At 39.5% G+C, this 12,389-nt stretch overlaps 1 protein-coding gene across 7 annotated transcripts in view; it reads left to right on the top strand.

Moving 5' to 3' along the window:
* Positions 1-12,389, top strand: part of Csrnp3 (cysteine and serine rich nuclear protein 3) — a 220,441-nt gene that overhangs the window by 141,439 nt on the left and 66,613 nt on the right. The window lies entirely within an intron of this gene.

Raw genomic sequence — 12,389 nt, 5'->3', positions numbered from 1 at the left:
AACTGCATCTTTCTGTAACTGTAATGATGCTCTGGGAGAAAGAAAGGCTGCATTTAGAAATGGAAGGTCTCAGATATGATGAGAAAGACTCGGAGAGCCACATTAGGAGAGATAGTTGAAAGCCCCCACACTCTTCTAAGAATAGTTAAGTCCACCAAAGAAGGATATGTGTGTGTGAGAGAGCATGCGGGCATGTATTCTGCCTTTGATTCATTTCTTTGCCTCTGAGTCACATTACACCTTCCTATCAGGTAAGGTAATGTAAGGTTGAAAGAATTGTGTGAGAAACCCTTAAGGTAATACAAACCTGTAGGCAAGAGCAGTTGGCTTTGAATTTATGTTTCTCAATCAGGAAGACTTTAACATGTTACAGTATCATGATAGATAGCTATTAGCATTTGGGGGGGGGGCTGGATTTGTTTGTTCTAACTCGTTGACTTTATTAATGCATGAATCTACAGTACCAAATTATTTTGGAGATGTGACCACTCAAAACCCAATGATTGAAATCTTTGTAAAATAGCTAATAAAAAACTATTGAACATAAAGTGAACTTACTAAAATCAGTAGCCATCCTTTGAGCAACTGTAGCTAACTAGAAATGGTGATGAAAGGACAGTTAAACCATGACAGCGGTACAATCACAGAGTACTCAAGGACAGAGTTATGGTATGATGTTGTAATCTACCACACATTGTTACATGCTGTCATGCTATGAAATGACCTGCTGTTTTGTGATTCAAAAGAAGAGATTTACCCTTTTGGCTGTAATAGTAGTACTGATGATAACAATAACACCACCTAATGGTTTTGCAAAGATTAAGCAGAGTAAGAGATACATGAAGAACTTTGTAAAATGCCATTGTGAGGCGCATTGAATTAAAAATGGTGGTAATGCCTGACATTTTGAGGTATGGTCCACTTTATTAGGAACCGAGGCTCGAAGAGACTGTCTTGCCTGGAATCACACAGGACTTGTCAGTGTATGTGTGTGTGTGTGCACGTGCACACACACACACACACATGCCCCGTGCCATTGCCTTTATCTTTCTCATTATCTAATTCTCTCCTTAACTTTGTAATATTGGAAGTATTTGTAAAATATTATTTTAGTGAATTGTAAAAACAATGACTATAGCTACAAATTATACTTCTGCATATAAAGATAAAAGAATTTATAAAATCTACCTAGAGAATTTATTATAATAAATGTACATATTTTTAAAAACCATAGATGTTGAAAAGCTATCCCAGATATTAAATTGTCCTTCAAAACAAGATAATTGAGTATTTTTTCCCAAGTGTGCTTTACCTAAGAAAACTGAAAATCCTGACTTGTTACATGCAAGAATTTAATATAAAGAAAATTATTGAACAGTGAGACTAAGAAGGAATTTAACAAATGGTTCTATTTGCAATTTTCAAAAAGAACTAACTTAGACTTCCATGATATGACACAGTGTGTTCCATGAAGACTAAATAAGTATTTAAAACACATGAGGAGGGTCAGAGAGATGGCTTAGCAGTTAAGACACTTGCCTACAAAGTCTAAGGACCCAAATTGGACTCCCCAGAACCCACATACATAATCCAGATGCACAAGGTGGTGCATGCATCTGGAGCTCATTTGTACTGGCTAGAGGCTCTGGTGCATCCATTCTGCCTCTCTCTCTAATAAATAAATAAAAATAAAAAATTTATAAAAAATAAAATAAATCAAGAGGAATGGGCTTGCTTGCAAAAATGTGATGGTATTAATTATATAAGCTTCAAAATTGTAGGAAAATGTGCCATTGAAAAATATATATTTGATGATACAGAAATATCAAACTTATGAAAGATGATTTATATGATAAATGTACTCAACAAGACATAGTATTGTTTTCTAAATAGAATACAAAATACATATAATTTTTTGCCTGTATGGTGTGCATATGTATATATGCATGTTTGTAAGTGTGTGGGCACACCTATGTGTACATGCATGTGGAGATTGGTGCTAAATGGTTTGCTCAATGGCTCTCCACTTGATTTCCTGGGATAGGGTCTCTTACTTAAACCCAGACAAAGCTCACTGATTTAGCTAGTCTAGCTAGCCAGCTTGCCCTGGGGACCCCGTGTCTCTGGCTCCCAAGTGTTAAGATTAGAGGTGGGCTGCCATGCCCTCCTGGCATGGGTACTGGGAATTCATACTCTGTTCCTCATGCTTTTCTGATAAGCACTTTATTCACTGAGCTATCTCCCAAGCCCCTACATGTAACTATTTAGGGGGCAAAGGAGGATTCTGATATGCATTGTGACTTCTGCCAGCTGACCATGGACTCATTGTGTAGCCGAAGAATGCCTTGAACTCCTGATCCTCCTGCCTCTGCCTCCTGAATGTTCTACCAAACCTGGTTTATGGAGTTCTAGGGATTGAAGCCAGGACTTTGTGCATGTGAAACAAGCACTCTCCCAACTCTCCCAACTGAGCTACCTCTTCAGCTCCACATATGTAAATTGTTGACATGAAAGTTAAGATGTGCCACAAACCTAATCCATAGTAGAAAATGTGACTAGCTCCTAAGGAATTTAGCAATAATTCTAATAAAATGTAGATTAAATTTAGAATTCATTAACATGAAATCATGGAGATTTAATCTTTAAAAAAAATTTTGTTTTGCTTTTTTGTTTTTCGAGAGAGGGTTTCAGTCTAGTCCAGGCTGACCTGGAATTCAGTATGTAGTCTCAGGGTGGCCTCGAACTCATGGTGATCCTCCTACCTCTGCCTCCCCAGTGGTGGGATTAAAGGCAGGCAGTGAATATTTATCCCTGTAATAGAAAATCTGAGTACTGGTTGAGAGAGATAGCTCAGTGGTTGAAGATGTTTGCTTGTAAAGCCTGAGAGCCCCAGTTCTATTCTCCAGCACCTACATAAAACCAGAAGCACTAAGTGGTGCATATGTTTGGAGTTTGTTTGCAGTGGCAGGAGGCCTTGGCATGCTCTCACTCTCTCTCTCCTTTCTGGCTCTCTCAAATAAGTAAAGAAATACATAAATATATTTTTTAAAAACCCAAAATACTAGCACCAAAGTGCTGGCAGAAGTCACAGTACATATCAGATACATGTGTCTCCACTAATGGTAGTACAATTTCAAAAGTATTCTGTCAATATAAGAGCCATAATGTTTCTAATTGTGTACTTCTCAAAATTTATCTCAAGGGAGAAAGATTAAAATCAAGAGAAGAAGTATATAGGTGAAAATGTTGACACTTTATAATAGTATTAGAAGACAAGGATGGTGGGCTTGGGAGAGGGAGGATGTAGTATGTCCAAGAGTGGAAAAATGATCCATTCAGCTGTAGTTACCTACTGACGAAGGCCATTTAAACCTTGGACTAAACAAATACTATGAGAGAACTTTTATGACATGTAAAGATAACAAGGGCTGTGGAGATGGCTAAGAGGGTAAGAGCCTTCAGGGCCCTAGCATGAGGACCTGAGTTCCAACCTCAGTACCAGCATAAAAAGCCAGATGTGGCAACACAACCTACAAACCCAGAGCTGTGAGAGGTGGAGAGAGAGGAATCTTTAGGGCTCTGGTCAGCAAGTCTAGCTTTAAAAAAAAAAAAAAAGATAGAGGAAAAATACCCAGCATCGTCCTCCATTGTCCCCTGCCAACAATGCATCTGGGACACAGGCATCTGCACACACACACATGAATGCATTACACTACACACACATACACCCACTACGTACACCAAAAATTTTATAAAGATAATGAAATAAATGATTTAATAAAAATGTCTTTTTTAGTTAATAGTCTTCGTTTTCCCCATGTTTACATTATGGAGAGAACAATGAAATGGGCTGGGTGTGATGGTGCACGCCTTTTATCCCAGCACTTGGGAGGCAGAGGTAGGAGGATCACCGTGAGTTCGAGGCCACCCTGAGACTACAGAGTGAATTTCAGGTCAGTCTGAGCTAGAGTGAGACTCTACCTTGTAAAGCAAAAACAAAAACAAACAAACAAACAAACAAAAGAAATGGGAGGGGGAAAAAAAGCAAAAGTCCTCCTTAGAATATTCACTGTATAAAAGACCTGAGCATTTAACTACTATGACCATGGTAGATAGAAAGGTTTGATTTTTCTAAAAATGTATTTTAAATTATTTGCTGTTCTAGAAATCCATATATAACCTTTTTAGAAAATTTTTCTCAGGGATGAGGCTGTAGCTCAGTGGTAAAGTACTTGCTCAGCAGGCATAAGACACTGGGTTCAGTCCCTACTACCAAACACACCACCAACAAAAAATGATTTATTATTTGAACTGCATCTTCTGTTTGTTTGTTTTTTTGTTTGTTTGAACTCATAGCAACCCTCCTACCTCTGCCTTCCCCAAGTACTGGGATTAAAGGTGTGTGCCACCATGCCTGGATAACTTCTTTACGTCAGCCTAAAATTGTAATTATTCGCAAATATATTTGACCAACCGTATTTCTTTACCCTACTTTTATACTGTCAAAATGAAAACGATTACCTGTTTTGAAGTAAAAAAGAAATTTTATGACAATAAATTTGTGTAGCATTATGAAATAATTTAGAGTTGAGATATTTGACAATGTAGTTGCCTATATTTAAATCATATTAGGCTGGGGAGATATCCAAATAAACAAAGTTCTAGGACTTCAGTTCAGATCCCTAGCACCTATAGAAAAGCTAGGCATGGTGGCACGTTTCTTTAATCCTAGTGTTGGGGACATGAAGATAGGGGATCCCTGGGGCTTGCTAGGTGCACTAGTGAGCTCCATATTCATTGAGAGACCCTGTCTCAAAATAGAGGAAGACACACAACATACACACACACACACACACAATATGCAACTACATATACACATGCACCCACACACATATACACACATGTAGACCATATGCACATACAAAAAGATATCACTCATCATCGTTATTTTTCCAGTTTAAAATACTCTTTGTGCTCAGTTCTTCGCGGTCACTAACAGATTGTGTGCTATAACATCTTGTTGTTATCACCCATACAGAAATTTATGATTGCTTGGTACATGTCAACAGCTATGGCAGTGGAAATTTTTATGCTATTCTAAGGTTTCTGTTAAGATATCCAATTTGTAGCATACCACACTATGATAACACGAGCTTCCAAATGTAAATTACTAAGAAGGCTTTTTCCTTGAACTCCTAAATTTTGCTAGGCAATTGGCACACTTACCAGTGTTCAACCAAGGTCATGTCTTGTGCTTTCCCTGAAATAAAAGCAGCAGATTCTGTGAGACTGGAGAGTGCTTTGTTTCCCCAAATCCCTATGGCTCTTTAGCCATTCAGTCTGTCAAAAGGAGCCCTATAGAGAAATGCCAGGAATGATTTTTTCCTACTCTCTCAAGGTTCTTGGCACTTCAACAAGTAATGAGAAGCTGTGAGGTGAAACATGGTCCCAAAACGAGTACATTATTTTTCCGGCAGCAGTGTTTCAACAATAAATGTATAGTGTGTAGTAAATGAAAAGGATGAACAGTTTAAACCACATTTGAAAGAAGTAGTGGATGCCTGGTACAGTGATAATATTGTCTAATTCACAGAACCCTTACACATTCTTAACTTCTCTTAATGTACAAATAATAGTTGTCTAATTAGGAGTTGTTAAAAGGAGAAATTAACAGATTTATTTATGATAATCTCAAGGACTGAAATTATTGTCTCTCCCTCCCTCCTCCCATCCCTCCCTTTCTTCCCTGGCCTATCTGCTCTCTGAACACACAGGGTTTAAATACATGTCAAAGTTTTTAATCTTTCATTCTTTCCCATGGATTCTATTCTATATTTCTTAATGGGATTTGACATCAAGAATCAATAGAAAACAGATTTTATAGTGAAATTTTATGGGAAATATGAAGGGTACATACCTGCTGTTTTCTCTTTACTAAGCAATTAACCATACACTGAAGACCCAGATTCAGCCTCAGCAAATATGCTGCATCTTACACTGTAGACTCTACGTGGGACCTTCCAGCCACATCTACAGGATAGACCATAAGTACTAAGTGCACATTGGAAGTACCATGATGGGTACATCTCCTCAGTGGTGTGAAATTAGTTTTTGAAATTATTTTGAAAAGACAATTGTCACAATCTATCCTTGAATCAATTATTTCATTTTATTTTGCAGCATTGGGGAAGCATTTCCATAGAAGCTCAACATAGAGTTTTCAAAGCTTAAGAGGAGGTAGAACCCATGACTCCCAAAAACTTTCTACCCCATAATAATGACTCTTGAGCCAACAATTCACAAATGCTATACATTAGATAAAGTAGGAAAAGATAAGCAGCATAGGTAATGTCACCCCTGAAATGGTACTGGGACATTGAAGTCCCCTCCCCCCTTTATTTTGAAAAACAGGCAGTCAGAATGGGCTTTGTGGAATGGGGTCTAGAAGCTGCAGACCCTCTCTAAGGTCATGTCCAATTCTGAGCCCCCGATCTAAACCACTTGAATCATTGGCTGGTAAGTTTAGTTGTTAGAGATAAGGGAGCGAAGGGCAGGGGTTAATTATGAGTGGATGAAGACAGATATGAGCTTCTTAGTGAGTTTTCATAAATGGGCTAGAGAGATGGATTAGCAGTTAAGACACTTGCCTGTGAAGCCTAATAACTCATGTTCGAATCTGCAGGTCCCACATAGCCAGACACACAGTGATGCAAATGCACAGTGTTGCACTCGCGCACCAAGGGGGTGCACGTGTCTGGAGTTTGTTCATAGTAGCTGAAGACCCTGGCATGCCCATTCGCTTCCTCTTGCTCTCCCACTCTCTTTGCTTCTCCCTCTCTCTTTCAAAATAAACAAGAAAAAACCCTGAAAACTTTAAAGGCATCTCAACAAGAATTAAAGGAAACCCTGTATTTTCAAAATGAACTGTTCATTCTTACCATGTAACCATCCTTCTAGGTGTCTAGAGTCAGTTTTCTTTTGCAACTCAACTCATCCAGTTTGTAATTCTCTTCAAGTTAATTTTTCTTTTGCTTCCTACCTAATATGCAGTTGATCTCCTCATCACCTTTGCATTCTACTTTCATATACCCTTTTGCTAGTAAGCAGGACACTCAAAAGGAATGTAAGAGGAGTGATTTATGCTCATGGAAGGTAACAACAAAGTCTGTAGATGCCGGACCAACTAGTAAGCACTTAACACCTTCATAGAATTGAGTGAATGGATGTACACTAATCAGCATTCACTACCTGCCACTCACTCCTGAACTAGTAGGAGCCAAGAGGATGAAAACAAATAGGACATAACCCATCTTTCAAAGTGTTGCACTCAGGTTCACATTGCTGGTAGAAATCACCCAACCAAGAGCAGCTTCTGGGAAAAAGAGGTTTATTTTGGCTTACAGGCTCAAGGGGAAACTCCATGATGGCAGGGGAAAACAATGGCATGAGCAGAGGGTGGGCATCACCCCCTGGCCAACACAAGGTGGGCAATAGCAACAGGAGGGTGTGCCGAACACTGGCATGGGGAAACTGGCTATAATACCCATAAGTCCCCTCCCCCAACAATACACTCCCTCCAGGAGGCATTAATTCCCAAATCTCCATCAGCAAGGAACCTAGCATTTAGAACACCTAAGTTTATGGGGGACCCCTGAATCAAACCACCACATTCCACCCCTGGCCTCCATAAACTGATATCCATACATGATGTAAAATACAATACATCCAGTCCAACTTTATAAGTCCCCATAGTTTTCATCAATTCTAATGATGTTCATATATCCCATAGTCCAAGGTCTTTTAACCGAGCCATAATACCAAAAAAATAACCTCAAAAAAATCCATAATGGCACAGAATAAACATTCACACTGCAAAAGATGGCACTGGGCATAGCAAAGAAACATTCAGCCAATACAATATTTAAAACAAGGCAAACATCAGATTCTGTAGCTTCAAGTGCAACAACTCTAGCCAGTGACAAATTTCCAAGTCCAATAATTCTAACAGCAATAAGCCTCCAATTCCACCCCTCCAGCTAGGGTACTCATAGCCCTGGAAAACTTCATAGCGATCAGCAGCTTTCCTTAGCACCCATCTCGTGGTCCTGGCATCTCCCTTGGTTCTCCACTGCAATCCACAGTTCATCTTCATGACCCCCATGGGGTTTCCATGCAGGCATCTGGCAAACTTGCTTCACACTTCCCATGGCCATTTCCAAAGCACAAGACCATGTTGCAAACTTAATGACCCTCTTTCCAGCATTTCTTATACTCCACAATACCAGGTAGGAAGCAATTTGTTAATCCAGGGGGAAATAAAGCACACTTTGAAGAACAGGACACTCCTTCAGCACTCAGGCCCCTTCAAAAGAGACTATATGCTTCCTGTTTCCCAGGCTAGGTCAGCTAGCCTAATCTCAATGGCTGTAATCTCTCAAACAATTTGCAGGTGAATGAGCAACAGTTTAAGCCCAAAGATTTCTTTTCTTTCTTGTGCCATATCCCTCTGCTCACACCAGTTCATTTCTATGCAAAGCACCCTTGCACAACTTCTCAGGACCCAGGCAAAACAGCAAGCTTCCCACATAAACTGCTAGCCCAGTCCAGGAAAAGCTCTTTCTCACCCTCCTAAGCCAAACCTCACAGTCCATAGTTCTTACTGCATTCAGGTTTTTCAGCTCTGACCAGAACAATCAGTCCATCAAGCTGTACAAGGCCAAGGTTTCAAATCCTTCCATATTCTTCTTAAAAAAAAGCTTCAAAAGGCCAAAGCCACACAGTCAGGCATCTAGCAGCAACCCCACTCTTGGTACCACTTTACTGTTGCAGTCAGGTTCGCATTGCTAGTATAAATCACCCAACCAAGAGCAGCTTCTGGGAAAAAGAGAGTTATTTTGGCTTACAAGCTCAAGGGGAAGCTCTACAATGGCAGGGAAAACGGCATGAGCAGAGGGTGGACATTACCTCCTGGCCAACATAAGGTGGACAAATAGCAACAGGAGAGTGTGCCACACAGTGGCTTGGGGAAACTGTCTATAATACCCATATGCTCCCCCCAAAAATACACTCCCTCCAGGAGTCATTAATTACCAAATTGAACCTAGAATTCAGAACACCTAAATTTATGGGGGACACCTGAATCAAACCACCTCACAAAGAAACTCAGTCTAATTACAGTTCAGCATCTTTCTGACAGTTACTTTACACTTTCAGATCATAGCTATTGATGGAGACATCTCATTTTATCTGGATATTGAAAGAGCTTGTCTATATATTCTTCCCATTACTTGGATTGACCCTGGTTCAGTTATTGTTAAATGCTTCTTAAATAAACATTCAGTTTTGTAATGACTTGTTTTTTTAGTACAACTGAATCTCATAAGTTAAAGAAAAAGATGCATTTATTTTAGGAATTAATAGTGTCGTGGACATTAGTGGAAATGCACATAAATACACCAGGTAACTCTATAATAATTTATGACTTTGATGGGTATCATTGTGACATACTCAGACAGATCCTGAATTCACAGTTATCATATCCAAAGATATGTAGTGCTGAGGTGTGTTTTAAATAGGACTCGACTGTAATTATGCATTCCTCACATGTCCTTGCCTGGTTTCATTTGCCTATACATAGCTTTCCCAGGCAGAAACATCCCAGCTAATTGGATGCTGTGCAGCTGTTTATGCAATAGCTGCACAGCACACTTGAGGGATCCGTGTTGTCACCTTCACCGTCCTTTGAGTCAGCCAGAGAAGAAAGGCATTAGGAGTCAGATCATTAACATCATGTAAATATGGTTAATTTAGTTCTGGCTTGATATGTTTTAAATTCAAGATGAGGACAAAACATTTAGCTTTCATAAATGATAACATTAGATTTAGCTTTTTATCTCAGTCTGCTAAGACTTATTTGAAGAATCGTGGTTTTTTCTTCTTCTTATACATACGCTTGTTCTTTTTCCATGATCATATTATGTATTAATGTATCTCAAATCTACTCATTTATCTCCATTTGCATTCCTGTAACCATCTGCATGACTGGCATGTCCCCTTTGTTCTACCACACATGCCTTCCACATTCCCTCCTTCCACTTGTTCAGCCTTAGTCTCTTCTGTCCGCACAGCCATTCTGCCACACCCAACTGAGCTCACAGCCATGGTTTCCAAATAGCACCAGGTGATCACCCCTGTGCTCTCCTGTGTTCTCTGCATCCCAAAACTTAGCCACGGGACCTTCAGACGATTCTGGGTTCTATAACAAACCTCTCACTGAGATCCTGTGGGAAAGGTCTTCGCATGGTCTTCTGCCTCTATTTCATATCTGATCTTTCTTTATACCACCGTCCTTGGTCCTTTTCTAAGGTGTCCAGGTCCGCAGTCATCTTTTCCACATATAGAAAAAGGTGATGAGTGCCGGGTGTGGTGGCGCATGCCTTTAATCCCAGCACTCGGGAGGCAGAGGTAGGAGGATCGCTGAGAGTTTGAGCCCACCCTGAGACTACAGAGTGAATTTCAGGTCAGCGTGAGCCAGAGTGAGACCCTACCTTGAAAAACCAAAAAAAAAAAAAAGAAAAGAAAAGAAAAAGGTGATGAGTGTGTCTTGAGTGCTCATCTAGCTCAAGAAAAAGAATTAGGAAAAGATGATTGAAGATGTGTGCTTACTATATTGTTCTCTATGCTTAACATAATTTAACATTTTTATAATACATAAAATACATGTGCAGGTCCAGCTTGTTTTAAAATTCCTTTGAAAATTGCTGGGTGTGTTGGCATTATATCTTTAGTCCTAGCACTTGGGAAACTGAAGTAGGAGTATCTCTATGTGTTCAAGGCCAGCCTGGGCTACAGACTGAGTATCAGGTCAGCCTGGGATAGAGTGGGACCCTGTCTCAAACAAAACTGAAACAAAACAAAAATTACAAGTAATAGGAGTGAGAAGATTCCTCAGTGGATAAAGGCACTTGCTTGCAGCTAGCTTTTATTTTTTTTGAAAAAAGATATCAGCCCGGAAGCCAGATGCACAACATGACATATGAATCTGGTGTTCATTTGCAATGTTAACAGACCCTAATGTGTGCGTGCACACACACACACACACACACACCACACACACATTAAAAAAATTAAATACCTATGAAAGAAGAATGACCTCAAAAAGGCCCAAGTAGAGTTTTGAAAAATAAGAAGAAAGGTATGAGACTATGTTTATGTTAATTGATATTGTCACATGTAGCCTATAGTGAGCTTAGAAAGAACCCCACATTTAAATGACAGCTTGGTATGTGAGAGAGGAGATATCATAAGGGAGTTGAGAGATAACTGACAACCACATTAAGTGACTTAAATAAAGGATAAAATTACAACCCTGCCTCACTCCTCAGATAAAAATGAATTCTCAGTGTAGTAAAGATCTTACTGTAGGGCTGGAAAGATGTCTTAGCAGTTAAGGCATTTGCCTGCAAAACCAAAGAACCCAAGTTTGATTCTGCAGTACCCATGTAAAGCCAGATAGATGCACAAGGCGGCATGTGTGTCTGGACTTCCTTTGCTAGAGACTCTGGTATGCTTTCTCTCTCCCTCTCATCATCCTCCTCTCTCTCTCTCTCTTTCCCTCTCTCTCTTATAAATACATAACTAACATACTTTTTAAAAAGATCTAAGTGTAAATATATCAAAACTATAACATTTGTGGAAATATAAGAAAATATTTTTATATTAGGAAAAGGACAAAATTGAAGAATTAAATAAGATATTTGGGTATGTAAAACTAATATATGCAAATATACCATCAAGAAAGTGAAAAGATGGGCTATGAAAAGAAGATACTAGAAGGTATTATATAATGATATTTATATATAAAAATAAGGAAAAACCAATGCAATCAAAGGGGGCATAGAATATACATGCATCATGCACAGTGCAATCAGATTATGAACAGCCCTGTAAGGAAATTAGTGAAATCAAAACTGAAAGAAGGGCTGGAGAGATGGCTTAGCGGTTAAGCGCTTGCCTGTGAAGCCTAAGGACCCCGGTTCGAGGCTTGGTTCCCCAGGTCCCACGTTAGCCAGATGCACAAGGGGGCGCACGCGTCTGGAGTTCGTTTGCAGAGGCTGGAAGCCCTGGCGCGCCCATTCTCTCTCTCTCCCTCTATCTGTCTTTCTCTGTGTCTGTCGCTCTCAAATAAATAAATAAATAATTTAAAAAAAAAACTGAAAGAAGACACTATCTCTCAGATACTATATCATCAGATTAGCAGAGTTTAAAATTTGACAATATGACAGTGTTTTTTCCTTTTACATGGGTATTTGTGTGTAGTATGCATACTCATATGTATGTGGGTGCATATGTGTTTGTGCGTGTGTACATGCAAGCAGGAGGAGGCCAGC

The sequence above is a fragment of the Jaculus jaculus genome, chromosome 4 (genome assembly GCF_020740685.1).
Source record: "Jaculus jaculus isolate mJacJac1 chromosome 4, mJacJac1.mat.Y.cur, whole genome shotgun sequence".
In the NCBI taxonomy this organism is placed as follows: Eukaryota; Metazoa; Chordata; class Mammalia; order Rodentia; family Dipodidae; genus Jaculus; species Jaculus jaculus.
Note: the sequence above shows the minus strand (reverse complement) of the source record. Positions and strands in the feature narration are given on the sequence as shown.